Consider the following 16,797-nt stretch of genomic DNA (forward strand, 5'->3'; position numbering starts at 1 on the left):
CCAAAAGTCTTCTATTACAAGGACAAGAAAGGAAATTTTCGTTTGTAGGTATATTCAATGGACTTAACAAAACTTCCTGTTCCTAGTATTATAGGTTTAAGTTTATCTAAACCTATGGCTTGTGGTTCACCTGGTAATTTACTTACTCTAGTGCAAGCAACTTACTTTAGTAAGATGCTGAAGTATTTTTTTTCTAATGGCAATCTATAGAAGCTTCTCGACTTCTAGACATAGATTTTATTTATCTAAGGAAAAGTCTCAACTATTCCAGAAAAGATAAAGCCATGAAAGAATTCCTTAAATCAACAGTGAGAGGTCTCAAATATGCTTTAGTATGCCTTAGACCAAACACCTGTTGTTGAGTGGGAGTAATGAGTAGGTATCAGATTAATCCAGGAAATGAACATTGGAAGATAATCAAGTAAATCTTAAGATTAAGAATAGGAACTATATGTTAGTCGATAAGGGTCTATTTAATACTCTTAGACTATACCACATTAAATTTCTAGACTTGCCTTAGTGCTAGAACGTCTGCTGATGAGATGGTGATTACTCTGGGGGGTGGAGTAGTGATTTTGGAGAAGTGTAAAAACCTATCTGAAGTCTCTAAGTCTACCAGAGAGAGACTGAATGTTAAAGTTGCAGGAAAGGTACTTATTCAGTCTAAGAAAAGTTCTATACATTTTTTGGCACTGTTCCAACATGTCTTAATTACTAGTGTTATTGCCTGACTAACACAAAAGTAGTTGCCAATAGTAAAGAATCTAGTATCCCAAGAGAGTAGACATATACAGAGGAATTTCACAATATCAAATATTTTGTGATTAAGGAAATGTAATGGTGGAGAAAAGGTTGTATTGAATACAACCTGTCAGATCCCATTACGGACAGTATACTACATACTACACTTGATTTGCATATCAAGGTGTTGAGATTATTTGAAATGCACTTTTTGTTTTATATTAGTGCATGTGGGAGTTTGTTGGGTTTTGTGCCCTAAATAAAACTCATTTCAATATAATCAGTTACTAATAAAGAACAGAAATAACATTTTATGTTGCATGATTCACATGATTTATTTCATGATTATTTAATGTATAAATTCTATGAAGTCCAGAACATATGTATTTGTTAATGATTATAGTGTTGTCAGCACAGTGGAATATAATCTTGATTATATGTTTGAAAGTTTAATTCCCTGATTTGTCAGTTCACTGGATTTAGACTGGCATGATAATCAGCGATAGGTATGCTTACACCTTGGATAAGTGTTATGTCCTTTCCAGGGCATTGGCAAAATTTACCAGTATCGGATGTATGGAGTATACATTGGAAGGGACAGGTATTGAACTTTGATATGTTAAATTTACCGTAATATTTATTCAATTCAATATCACCTAGTTGATCCTAGATCAAATGATCTTAATCCTGATATGATTAGGTTTGATCTCGAGAGTGTTATTCGTGTTCTTTGATTTGTTAGTTAAGCCTACTTTTGGGTCAGGGTGATACGTACATTTTAGGAACACGGTAGTAACAATTGAGTGGGAGCGCTAAACATAGATATGGAATCTATAACTTCTATAGGTATTTAGAAGTGAAACGATGATTTCTTTCGAGCTTCGCTAAACAGAGATAAATGGTTGAGTACTCATTTCACTTCGCTGAAATATCATTTATACGGAGCTAAGTGTTTTAAGGATAAAATACATGAAGGGTGTAACGGTAATTTAGTCCGTATACAATGTAGATCATCTATTAGAGGATCATTGATCAAATTAGGACTATAACAATAGATAATTAATAACATATCTATATTGTGGAACATATAGAGCGTTCTATATGACTGAGAGTGCAATTCGAAGTTCTATGCGTGGATTCAATAAGGAATTAATAAGTTAGTGGATTTACTTGGTAAATTCTTGATCTGCTTATTGGAAGCTCGGTTGTATAGGCCCATGGTCCCCATACTAGTTGAGACCATACTGCTTGTAAGACTCAGTTAATTGATTTTAATTAATCAATTATAATTCTAAAGTTAGACTATGTCTAGTTTATGAATTTTCACTAAGCAAGGGCAAAATTGTGAAGAAAAGAGATTCTAGGTTTTATTTGTTAATTAAGAGACTTTATATGTCTAATTAATAAATATATTAAATGAAAATATTATTTAATAATTAATTTTTAGTTATTAAATAATTAGAATTGGCATTTAAGTGGTTAAAATTGGAAAATTAGCGTTTTTGAGAAAATGGGATGGAAAAATGACAAAATTGCAAAATTGCAAAGTGGGCCCAATCCACAATCCATGGCCGGCCACACTTAGTGGATTTTACCATTTATTTTTCTATTATTTTAATGCCAAATAATTCCAACCTAAACTTAGGTGGTTACCTATAAATAGGTAGTGATGGCTTCAGGAAAAAGATGATGCATCCCATTCCTTCAGAGAAAAATTCTAAGCCTTCTACCTATACCCTAGCCGCCACTCTCTACCACTCTTTTCTTCATCAATTTTCGAACCTTGAGTGAATGAGTGAGTGGCCACACACATCAAGTGGTATCTCAAACATAATGTGGAAGATTATGAAGAATCCAATCAACAAGAAGGAGAATCAGCATCAAGGAAGGAGAGAAAGAGATCCAGGTTCAGATCTTGATAATGCTCTGCTACAGAAAGGAATCAAGGGCTAGAGATCTGAACGGAAGGAGTCATTATATTCCGCTGCACCCAATGTAAGGTTTCCTAAACTTTATATGTATTTATTTCATTGTTTTAGAATTCATATTAGGATGTTAATGAAACATACTTGTTAGTAAATCTAGATCCTGGTAAAATATTTCCAACAGAGAATTGCATAATGATGCTTCTATGGCATCCGTTATTTGGAAATAACCAACGTCACACTTAGTGTTTTATGTCGTCATTTATTTGCAAATAACTAACGTTGTCAGGACATTCTAGATTTATAAATATTTTCATTTTATTTAAATTAAATATTTTTATTGTATTTTTAAAATATTTTGTTTATTTTTATTAATTAATTTATTTATATTAAATATTAATTTCATATAATTAAAAATTAAATTAATCATATAACGAAATGTATATGCATATACATGTACATTATTATAAATAATCTATTACATAAATATTTTAAAACTAGTCCAAGTGTTTACAAGTTATGTAACACCCTAACTAACTTAGGCGTATTACGTGATTTTTAACATACTGTGCAGCTCGTTGCTAATCAACGAGGTTTATGGAAAAAACGTGATTAATTAAAATTTTGCTTTTTAATTAAACTTATAAAAACAATATTACAAAAGACTCGGGATCCCGATTATAAAATTATTTACAAAAAGTTTTAATTGTTTAACTGTTACATAAAATAAAGGTCGTCTAACGACCAGTTACAAAAATCGACCTTGCGTCAGGATCGTACGCTCGTGCCTAACCGCCCCGACATGTACAATCTCATAAGCTCGCTCACGGTCCATCAGCTATAGCCTTGCCTTTACCTACACATAAACATAAACTGTGAGTCGACAGACTCAGTAAGAAAAGCATAATAATACTCATACATAATTCTAACTGTCGTGTCCAACACGATACTGAGTCCGCCATCGCCATGTCCAACATGGTACCGAGCCACTTCTTGCCATGTCCAACATGGTACTGAGTTTTGAACGTTCACAGGGACGGTACTATTGACAAGTATCCTCCTGATCGGTCGAACCGGTCATACTCCGCCGCTGGTCATACTCCAAATTTCGTACCGACGGGATAGGTCAATAGCACGGAACTACCAACCAAATGTCGGCTGATCGGTCGAACTTCATACTCCGGCCTGCTGGTCATACTCCAGCACTGCACCGACGTGACGGGGTTGGATGGTTCGAAGCCTATATACATAACTAATGTAATCTAACAGGCTTCCTACATGCACGCTAAACATGTAATCTACATATGCATACCGTTATACTAATCTTACTCCGGATTCCGAATTCGGGTGTGCCGGTCAACCCGACCGGAATCGAGCCGAGCTACGGATTACTGGCTCCTAAACCATAAAAATCACAACACTATAAGTGACACGCTAAATCACTTCCCGGGGACTTAAACTAGGAACTAAAAGTTTCCCTATCGATAAAAAGCATGGCAATACCCCTAAAAACATAAAAACGAGGAAAAACACGGGTTCTGAAAAATCCCCAACCGGTAGACCGGTTGCCCAACCGGAATTCCGGTTCCTCGCAGGCAGCAACATCAAATTTTCATAACTTGCACAATTCAACCCCAAATCACCTCAAACTTTCCAGACCTGTTCTATACCTTCCCTAGAACATATCCAAGGCATCAAAACAACCAAGAAACCTCAAACACGAAAAATGCCATTGGAGCTCAAGCTTTGAGTTCTAAACTCAAACTTGAGCAAAACCACCTAATCATGCATTCCACTAGCTTAATTCTACTTAAACTAGCATAAAATCACCTCTGAAAACTATTAAAAACAACAGCAACTTCACAGAAACAGATTACACAATTTTCATGTTGAAAATCAAACTTTTGCATAATAAAATTCTAGCATGCTCAACCTAGGAATCATACTTCACAAGTAGCTTAATTACCAACTAAAAATCATGCTTTAATCCTTAGAAATCAACAACAAAACACAGCAGCAACAACCTCAATTTATCATGCATGCATCACCATTTTCATCATTTTTTTCCAACAAATTAAAGAGAAAAAGTTAGAGATCACATACCACAAACAAGAGTTCACAAGTATAGGTTGAATCAAGCTTGAAAAACCCAGCCTTTGAATCCCAAATACCCAGCCGAAATGGAGAGGAAAAGAGAGAGTTTTTTGGAAAATTCTATTTTTCTAACTTAGTAATTTTTTGTGAAAAATGAATAAATTAAAACAAGTCACATATATTACTTCATTTCAGCCATAAATAATCCATAAAATAAATATTTATTTTCCATTTCATAAAATCACAAAAGACAAAATACTAATGGGGCAAAAAGACCATTTTGCCCCTCCACCATGAAACCACATAATTCATACTAAAGGGGTATTTTTGGGACATTCTAAATTCCCGGCCATTCCCGACATTCCCAATGTCTAAAACCCGTCCCCAAACTGCTAACATACTAAGTTGTGATTTCTACTGAGCCAAACGCCGAGTTCCAACATACCGGGCACCGGAAATGCAAAATATGCAAGCTACTGAATAACATAAATAACAGTATAATAAATTATTTAAATAGCTATAAATAATTTCATAATTAATCATAAACAACTGCTAATTTCCAAATTAACTAAGCGGGCTTTACAAGTTATTATCTAACTAAACATAGAAAAATAAAAGAAAAAACAAATTACAAGTTATCTAATTAAACTGTAAAGTCCTTTTTTGGCAAGTTAGATGCCAAAATATTTTTTATTTATGGTGAGATTGCTTTGTGTTCTGATCCGATTTTCTCACCTTGATTTTTCGGTTTTTATTGCTCTTTTCAATGTTAGGAAAGATTGTATTTTCAGCTGGACTTTTCTTGTATGGAAACTTCTTGTAAGAGAAGCAATTCTCTTATGGAAAGTTGATTTTTAAAAGAAACTTTGACTATTTCCTTTTTCCTTATTAAATTCGATTGTGTCATGATAGAATCAGATTATACACACTGTTTATGGCAGGTATCAAGACCCAATACAAGATCGGACTTGTTTATGGCAAGTTTCCTTTTCTGGTCTAATTTGCTGCATCAGAATCTGTTTCTGATGCAGCAGATCAAGTTTTTCTTAGAAAAGTTTTGTATAGCTGTAGATTCGACTTTGTGACTGTCTCTAGGATTTCTATGTTCTATAAATAGAACCTAGAGAGCAGCCATTCGAATCAACTCTTCTAGTTTTCATTTTTTGCATTTTTTCTCATTTGTGAGAAGAGCGTTCTTTTAGGAGAACCTAGTTGTTCATCTAGGTTCTAGTGTTTTTTATATCTGTTCTTACTCTGTCTTAGAGTTAGTTAGAATGACTTGACTGAACAAGAGAGTGGTCTTCGAGAGAAGACTTGTTCAAGCCTTAATTCGGGAGGAAGTAAGCACGCACACTTCAAAGAGGAAGGAAGTTCGCTGTTTAGAGGTGTTTCAGAAGTCAGATTCATAAAGTGCATTACAAAGGATTGCGACAATAATTTAGATGGAGTCTAAACTTGTTTAAGTCAATTGTCTTTAACATTGTTGATACTTTATTAATTGATTTCATTCGCTAGGCGTGGCCCCGTGGACTAGGAGTGTTCGAAAGAACACTGATACCATGTACAAATCTCTTGTGTCAAGTGATTTAATTTTTTGTAATTATTTTTTATATTACGTCTGTTCTGTTTTGTCGCTGCAAAATTGGTCTCTACAGTAATAGAATTACATTTTGCTTCTGCAGACGTACACAGTTTTATATTTTCGTATATATTATTGACATTTGCAAAAATTCAGTTTTTCAATTGGTATCAGAACGGGACACTAAACTCTTAGTGTGGTCCTTTTAATGATTTTGTGTGATTTTGTGTAAAATGTCATTTTTTGCAGAAGGAAGTTTGATTTCTAGACCACCTTTGCTTAATGATTCTAATTATCCTTATTGAAAAGTTAGAATGAGGGCCTTCATCAAATCTCAAGATGAGAAAGCTTAGAGGATGGCTCTATCAGGTTGGTCTTCTCTAGTTGAGACAGATTTCAAAGGTAATTCTAAAATAAAATCTAAACTGGAATGGTCTATTGAAGATGATAAACTTTCTGCCTACAATAGTAAAGCATTGCATGCTATTTTTAATGGTCTAGGTGAAGGTTATATTAAACTTATATCATCTTGTGAATATGCTAAAGAAGCTTGGCAGATCCTTCAAACTCAGTTTGAAGGAACATCTGATGTTAAGCACTCTATATTTATTATGCTTCAAACTAATTTTGATGAGCTTAGGATGTCTGATAATGAAACCCTAACTGAATTCTATGAAAGGCTATCTGATATAGCTAATGAATATTTTTCTCTTGGTGAAAAGCTTGATGATTCTATTCTTGTGAGAAAAATTGTTAGAGTTCTTCCAGAGAGGTTCGATACTAAACTTTTGGCAATGGAGGAAGCTAAAGACTTTAGCACAATGAAGGTGGAAGAATTAATGGGTTCCTTGCGTACTTTTGAATTGAATCAACAAATTAAACAAAAGGACGAACCCAAATCCATTGCTGATAAAGGTAAAAGTATCGCTTTAAAAGTTGCTTACAATGAAAATTCTGATAGTGAATGTGATGATGACATTGCTTTATTAACCAAGAATTTTCAAAAATATATGAAAAAGATGGGTAATAAAAAGAGTAACTCGAAATTTTCAAAAGGAAATGCTTCTTTTAAACCTTCTGTGTCTAACAAAAAGGGAATTCAGTGCAGGGAGTGTGAAGGATTTGGGCATCTTCAATCCGAGTGTGCAAACACTTTGAAAAAGAATAAGAAAAGTTTCAATGTCACGTGGAGTGATGATGAAACCGAGAGTGATGAAGAAAATTCTGAGAATGTTGCCCTAACTTCTGTTTTGACTAATGTCTTGTGTGATTCACAGGTGAAAGCCAGATTGGTATGTTTGAATAATACCACTAAACAAGAAGAATCAAATTCTCATAATGCTGAAATCTGTGAAGAGTCTCTTGCTGAATCATACAAAGTCATGTATAAAAAGTGGATTCAGGTTACTTCTGAAAATAGAGTGTTGATTAAAATGAATAAAAAATTGTCTCATCAAATTAAAATTTTTGAGTTAAAAATAAAAGAATATGAGACAGATTTTTGTGTTAAAGATGAAAAAATCACTCTTTTAAAGAAGGAACTTGAAAATTTTAAGAAAAATGTTCAAATGCTTAATCCCAGATCTTCTATTTTTGAAAAAGCTCAGAATGCAGGCAAAAGAGGTTTAGCTGGCATCAGATCAAATGGGATGGAAATTTCTGGAATCACAAAATTTGTAAAATCAAGTGTTTCAAAGAATCTTCCTGACGCTGCAAATTTGAAGTCTGTTGTAATAGATTCAAAACCTATCGTTACAGAAGTTGTTTCTGCTGACACAAAATCTCACGGATTTGCAAAAAGAGTAAGATCTAAGGTAAAAAGATTTGTTCCTACTTGTCATTTTTGTGGTAGAAAAGGACATATCAGACCTAAATGTTTCACTTTGCAAAATATATTTAAAACAAATTATTTTGGTAATTTGGAAAAATCTCAAAAGAAACATAAAGGTTTGAAACAAAAATGGATTAAGAAAAAGTGTCTAGCTTGTTTTTCTGATAAAAGCACTGCATCTCAAATGTGGTATTTTGATAGTGGTTGCTTTAGACATATGACAGGTGACAAGGAATTTTTGATTAAAATTCAGCCTATGTAGTGCGGGGAAGTCACTTTTGACAATGGCTTAGATGGAAAAGTCGTTGGTATAGGAACTCTCAATTTTGAAGGGTTACCTAGATTGAAAAATGTAATGTTAGTTGAAGGGCTAAGGGCTAATTTACTTAGCATTAGTCAAATTTATGACCAAGGGTATACTGTCTCATTTGACAGTGATCATTGTTATGTACTTAATGATGATAATCAATGTATTTTGCAAGGATTTCGATCCAATGATAATTGTAATACCCTAACCCCCGTATTCACTTGTCATTCAGCCATCAACAACGCCACGGATTTGTGGCATGCCAAACTCAAACATATTAATTATAAAAATCTAAAAAAAATTGTCAAATACAAGTATTGTTCGAGGTCTACCCAAGCTTGGTAAAGAAAGTGTTGGTAAGTGTGAACCATGTCAACTTGGTAAACAATTAAAAATCACTCACAAACATGTGTCTGATATCAATACCTCAAAAGTATTGGAATTGCTTCACATGGATCTTATGGGTCCAATTCAAGTTGAAAGTCTAAATGGTAAGCGATATATTTTTGTGTGTGTTGATGATTTCTCTCGTTTTACTTGGGTAAATTTTTTAAGAGAAAAGTCTGACACTTTTGATGCTTTTAAAACTCTTTGTTTGAGATTAAGAGTTGAAAAATGATGTAATATTGGGAAAATTGTTCGAATTCGGAGTAATCATGGTAAGGAGTTTGAGAACTCAGTTTATGATGACTTTTGTAAGTCTACAGGTATAACTCATGAATTCTCTGCTCCCAAAACTCCTCAACAAAATGGAGTTGTTGAGAGGAAGAATCAAACATTGCAGGAGATGGCAAGAGTGATGTTAAATAGCAGGAAGCTGACAAAGCGATTATGGGCAGAAGCTATTAACACGACTTGTTATATAATAAACAAAGTGTTTATTCGTTCAGGTACCTCAAAAACATCCTATAAAATTTGGAAAGGTAGGAGGTTGTTTGGCTTTACAATTTAAAAACTGTTTTCTGCTTTTTAAAACTGAAAATAGTTTTTGAAAACTAATAGGGGTCGTTTGGCAAAATTTTTTAGAAACAGTTTTTTAAAACAGAAAAACATCAAAATGTTGTTTTCAATTTTCAAAAATAATTTTTTTTGTCTAGCATATTATATTTTATATTTTGCTCACAGACTCGGATCCTAGACCCGAAACCATTGGACCCAGATGAGTTAATGTCATGGTATGGTGTTAAAATATTTATTTTTTTTCCTAAGAAAAAATCTAAAAATAGTTTTTAAAAATTTGTGCCAAACACCATTAAATTTTTAAAATGACAAAAAACTGTTTTCTATTCTCACTTTTAAAAACACAATTTTAAAAACTGAAAACTGAAAACACAACCAAACAAGCTCTAAGCGTCCCAATGTAAGTCATTTTCATGTTTTTGGATGTGTTTGTTATGTTTCTAGAGATTGTGAGCATATTGGTAAATTTGATGCTAAAAGTGATGTTGGTGTTTTCATTGGATATTCCTTAAACAGTAGAGTTTATCGTGTTTACAACATGAGAACTCAAACTGTTTTGGAATCAGCTAATGTGGTTGTTGATGATTTTAAAGATTTTTTAGAATTTTCCACAGAAAGTCGAGATAGATAGCTTTATGGATACTCCACCAGAAGCAGCAAAAGTAGATTCTGATGCAGTAGAACTCAATTCTAACGAAGAAAATGATGAATCTGTCGCTGCAACTGATACAGAAGAACCAGAACAGCCTATCTCGACTCATCCAAACATCACTGATTCAATCCAGAAGGAACCAAGCATCAGAGTTAAACTGAACCATCCCAAAAATCTTATTCTTGGAAATCTTGAAGAAATCATAGTAACCCAAAGAAGGTATGTTAATTTGATTAGCTTTCTTTATTTTGTCTCACAATTTGAACCGAAAAATGTGAAGGAAGCCATAACTTTTGAAGAATGGCTCAATGCAATGCAAGAAGAACTCAATCAATTTGTTCGCAACAAGGTTTGGATTTTGGTTCGAAGACCAAAAGGTATCAATGTGATTGGAACAAAATAGACTTTTAAAAATAAAAGTGATGAATTCGGTACAATTGTGAGGAACAAGGCTCGATTGGTGGCACAAGGGTACACACAAGTAGAAGGTATTGATTTTGATGAAACTTTTGCTCCTGTAGCAAGATTAGAATCTATTCGTTTACTCTTGTGCATTGCTTGTATTCTTGATATTAAACTATTCCAAATAAAGGGTCGGTCCACTGTATTTTAGTAATATAATTGCTTTTTTAGACCTTAAAAAACCATGTAACTAATTGGAGATAACTAAAATTATTTTATTAACATAAACATTAATTTTTTTAAAAAAAAAAATTCAAGGACTAAAATGAGAATAATAGAGAAATTTTAAATAAAATAATTTTTAACAATTTTAGAAATATTAGTTATAATTATAATATTAACCATTGGATATTTACTTATTAATAACTTGCTATATTAAGTAATTAAAAAATTGCCACATCATTAGAAAAATTTCAGTTTTTATGCTTAAGTTTTCTATCTAATTAAGAAAATATTTTATTTTTACGTTATATGGGTTGAGGCTGTACTATCAGCAAAAAAAAATTCAACAAAAAAAAAAAAAAATTTAAGTTTGACTTAAATATTTTTCATACAAATATATATTTTTTTGAATGAATATATATATATATATATATATTGATATAGTGTAAATAAGATATTTTTTTATATATTTATTTTAATTAAGTATAAAAATTCAAATTTCTCTTTTATTATTCGCAATTGGATCAAAATCTAATATTTTAATATTTTTAAAATTAATATTCACAGTAAAAATTTTAGTAACTATTAATGTGTAATCCATATATATTCAATGGTTATATTTTTATTGTAACCATAATGGTTATATCTTTTTTACTTGCAATAGTAGGTTATTAATAGATAAAAATTTCTTTTTTCAAAATTAAATGAATTATAATTAACTATTGGCTTAAAATAATTAATTTTTAATTTAAATATCAAATAAGACCCTTTTTAGCAATTCATATTTATAAATAATTTTATTTTTATATTTAAGTTCCTATAATAATTTTTTTAACAGTTAAATCATTTAACTATAATATTTATAATAAATTTTTTTACAACATTTAGACTTCCACCCATTTCAAAATAAATTTTTGAATACTTAATTATTTTATAAAAATGACATCTAATTATTTTTTTTTGCAACAACCGCTTGACCCATCTTCCTCCTTTATAAAAAAAAGTTCTTAATTTCAAAAATTCAGATTTCAGTTTGTCCCAACCTAACATCATGAGAATTTATCACTTCAATGTAATCTTCTACATCTCTGCCACAAACTCATTCCTCCAATCCACCGGCTACAGTTAGATTTCTCTTTAATTTTTAGTGATTTGCTTGCTATTGTCCTAGTGATATGCTTATTTGTGAAAAAGAAGCAACAATCTCAGTTAATTGATAATCTACTTTGGTGATTTCTTTTTACAATCTCTAGATTGATGAAGATGATTTCAACGAGGAGCACTAAAAAGTTAACTAATCTTAAATTTTATAATTGTTATTACCTTTTAAATTATTTTCTTATTTAATTTTTAATTTTTTTTGAAAAAAAAAACCTAAATGCCTTGAACCAATCTAGGAATGACACACTGATTTGGCATTTAATGGTATTGAAAAACAACGATTTAGTATAAAATTACCTCTAATTAGAAGTCATTTTTACTATTTTTTATTAGTTAACTAGTGAACAAAGCCGCACTTCGTGCGGCATGTATAATAATTTTAATTTTTTTTTTTTGAAAGAATAATAATTTTAAAATTTTTATTCACACTAAAAATATATTTTTTTGTTAGGACAGCAAAATATAACTTTTTTTTATTACACATAAAAATAATAGAATTACAACTTAATACTAAAAATATTTTGAATATTAAAAGTACATAAATATAACAAAAAAATCACTAACTTTTCATATATATTATTTCCTTATTAAAGGAGCACCACAATTAAATGAATCTCTATGTGTATTTTTATAGCAGACCTTCAAATAAAATGAAAATCTATTTAAAAAATATATAAGAGAGAATTGTTTATATATATAAATTATATATATATAACAAATAAAAAATAGTGATCAAGAATATTTACTTTGATTTGTGTTGTTCTTTATTTATATACATACTACTTTGCATGATTAAAAGTTGAAAAGTATTTATTAGAAAATAAATAATTGAAAAAAAGAAAAAATTGTAGGAATTTAATGGACAAAGAAATATAAATAGTAGTTAATAAATTTCTCATTGATTTCAGTGGAAGTGCAATATGCAAGGGTGATATTGATTTATTTAATTGTATAAATGAAGAAGTAGTAAGATCTGAGTATATATTTAATCGGGTTGTTATATACTTTTTTATAATATTATTAAATGAAAAAAATTATAAAAAAAACCGCAAATTAAGTAAAGTAGAAAATTAGAAGGAGATGAAGTCACCACACTTATTTTTCTTTCAGATTTATATGTAGATATAAAAAATATATAGATAAATAGATCGATTAGAAGATAACTTAAAATTAAATATTAATAATTCAAAATTAAGTTTATCAATAACAAAAAAAAATTTCTTAAATTAATAATTTTTTAGAAAGTTAAATAATTAAAAAATATATAGTACATATATCATTTTCAATATATTAATTATATGGTGTAAATTATAAAAAAATTAATATAAATGTATTGTGATGTTTTTTTTTATAAAGTTAAATGATTCAAATTAATAAAAAAATACTAAAATATTATCTTCAATACACTAATTATATAGTGTAAATTATTAAAAAAATCAAAAGACATCACTAAAATTAATATAAATGTATGTAATTTATTACAAAATAGTTAACATAATAAAAATTTAAAGCTCATGATTGAAGGAGAGAAATACAATAAAATTTTAATTATTCATTATGAAAATTTATAAAAAATAAAATTAAAAAAAAAATCATATTAGCTCTTATATAATCTTTTTTTAGGGTTTCTTAGAGATACGTATATATATATATGTCTATTATAATACATATAAATTTTATGGAGAGAGATAAAAATTTATCATTTTAATATACTTTGTAATTAAAACTTAAATCAAAATAAAATTAATATAGAATTTTAAAGTAGAAAAAGTTATTAATAACTTTGTTGCAAAAGAATTTATTAGAGAAGAACTTGATACTTATATATATATATATATATATATATATATCAAAGTAATATAATTTTTCAAAGAAAGAGAAAAAATTGTCTAATAGTTTTATTACAAAATATTTATTGGGGAATAATATATGAATGAATAGTCTTTTTCAAGTAATCTGAAAATATAAAACATCAAAAAATAAGAAAAAACATAATAAAAACTTAAAAAATGAACATACATTACTAAGTAGAGAAAATAATCAACATCAAGAATTAAAAAGAAATAAAATTAATATAACAAAAACTTCAAAACTATGAGTGGACTTTGTTACCAAAAAATCTATTAGAGAAAAACTTAATACTTAATTTGTAATTAAATACTTTGACAAAAAATTTTGTAATTAAAAACCAAATAAAAATAAAAGTAATATAATCTTTCATAGCAAGAGAAAAAATTACCTAATAATTTTGCTGCAAAGTATCCATTGGAGAAGAATTTTTCGATGATTGATCTTTTTCGAAATCTGAAAATATAGAACATCAAGAATTAAAAAAAAACATAACAAAAACTTCAAAAAATAAATATATATTGCTAAGTAATAAAAATAGATCAACATAAAAAATTAGAAGAAAAAATAATTAACATAACAAAAATTCTATAAAGTTTAACTTGATCTTGGACATTATATAGGTTTTTTGTAGTGGAAGAATACAATAGTTTTTTTTTCAATTAAAGAATACAAATAGTTTTAATATGATAATAGAATATTAATATACACATAAATAATAAGAGTTACATAAGAATACAAATAGACTTTTTTTAATTAAAGAATACAAATAGTTTTATCATAACAATAGGACATTAATATAAATATAAATGATAAGAGCCATACATAAATATAAATATTTTTTTTAGTTTAAAGAATACAAATAGTTTTTATATAATAATAGAAATAAAAAAAAAATTGAGAAAATAAAAAAAGTAAAAGAAAACTATGTGTGATGACACATGGCCAATTTTTTTTCTTTTTGTAATTATTTTGTATATTATTATGTATGTTTATAATAATAAAATAGGTAGTAATTATAATTTTAGAATACTATAAGTTCTTAGTTTGATTTTTTTAATGATTTCTTTTAATTTAGTATACATGCTAATATTTATATATATATATTTTTTATTGATATATAGATATAGATATATTTCTTGAAATATGCTATCTATTAGTTTTGATATTTTACACTAATTTATTGTTATTTATAAAGAAAAAAAATGTTATGATAAAGGCTCTTGGTTGCTTGTAGGTTAATGATAATTATTAGAGATTGCCACTTAATTATTTTTAAGGACTCAATCTTGATAAAAGATGAAAGGTTTATATATAAATATATATATATATATATATATATATATATTGATATATAGATATAGATATATTTTTTGAAATATGCTATCTATTAGTTTTGATATTTTACACTAATTTATTGTTATTTATAAAGAAAAAAAATGTTATGATGAAGGCTCTTGGTTGCTTGACTTACTCATCTTTCTTGTAGGTTAATGATAATTATTAGAGATTGCCACTTAATTATTTTTAAGGACTCAATCTTGATAAAAGATGAAAGGTTGGTTAATCTTAGATTTATTAATCTAATTTAATCTAAAAATTAGAATAAAACACTAATTAAATCTAATTAAGTCTAAAAATTGAGAGATGAGAATTAAAGAAAGAAGATAATAAAACTTGCCATGTGGCAATTTTTGTGCTTTCCTTTAATGTTTAATTTAGTATACATATTAATTTTGTTAGAATACTATAAGTCTTTGGTTTAATTTTTTTAATTAGTATGTATTAATTTAGTGTTAGTTATTAGTTATATACTAATTTTTTTAAAATAAATTAGAAAAATAGAAAAATAGGCATTAGACAAAATAAGAAGATTAAGAGTGCCACATCAACTCTTTCAAACCTTCCTTTATATATATATCTTTATATATATATATTGAATATTGATGATTGATGATTGATATTATATAAGTAATTAAGTAGAGTTGAATATAATAATAAAAATCAGAAAAATTACAAAACAAAAAAATACATACAATGCTGAAAAGATCTTAATTTAGAATTGCTAGAGTTGAGTTACATGATTTTATTTTTCTTTCTTTTCTTTTTTTAATTATTTTTTTTTAAAATGGGAGTTAAATAGAATAAAAAAAGTATAATACATTACCCAATTTTTTTTTTGCTTGTTCTTTTTTTCACTTTGCATATATAAGAGTACATTTTGTAGATTTAGTCAAAACACGATCAAAAAGTATTTAGTTTTAAAAATGTAGTATACTACATACCCGATTTATAATAATACTTTTCAATTTAGATAATACTCTGCATATATAATGTACATTTTTTAGATAATGTAAATAATATTTTCCAATTTATAATAATTACTTTCATATATATCATAAAGTAATAAATTATTTTTATATTAACATATCATAGATTAGTAATTAAATGTAGTTATAAGTTACACTATTATTAATTAATAATAATAGATGTGAATGTGAGTTACTATTGATAATAATAATAGATATTTAGCTAAAATTATTATTGAAAAAATAAATAAATGATAAAAATTAAGAAAACAAAGAATAGGATAGAAAACACATTTAGATTGCCACCTCAACTCCTCAATGCTTTCCTTTATATATATATATTGATGTTATGTGCATAATAATTTTAAATTATAAGAAGTTTTATTACAAATATTTCATATATTTCAATCCAAAAAAAATTAATTGCTAAAAAAGTTTTTACTTAATAGCAAATTGCATAAAATTAATAAATATTTATTTGTAATTTAATTTTAAAAATAATTACTTTTGATTGAGTTTTTATAAAAAATAAAAAATAATAAAGTACCAAGTTACAAATTATTTGTTATTATTTTTTTAAATTTTTTAAATTAATCACAATCATTCAATAGTAGCCTAAAGACTAAAAATAATAATTACATATTTAATGTAACTATAAAAACTTTCTCTATATATAAGATGTGCTTCGGGAGAGTTTTTATCATATAGAGCTATTTCTGCTAGAAAAAGAAAATATTTATATGCTTTTTTGGAAATATTTGTAAAA

The sequence above is a fragment of the Cannabis sativa genome, chromosome X, assembly GCF_029168945.1.
Source record: "Cannabis sativa cultivar Pink pepper isolate KNU-18-1 chromosome X, ASM2916894v1, whole genome shotgun sequence".
NCBI lineage: Eukaryota > Viridiplantae > Streptophyta > Magnoliopsida > Rosales > Cannabaceae > Cannabis > Cannabis sativa.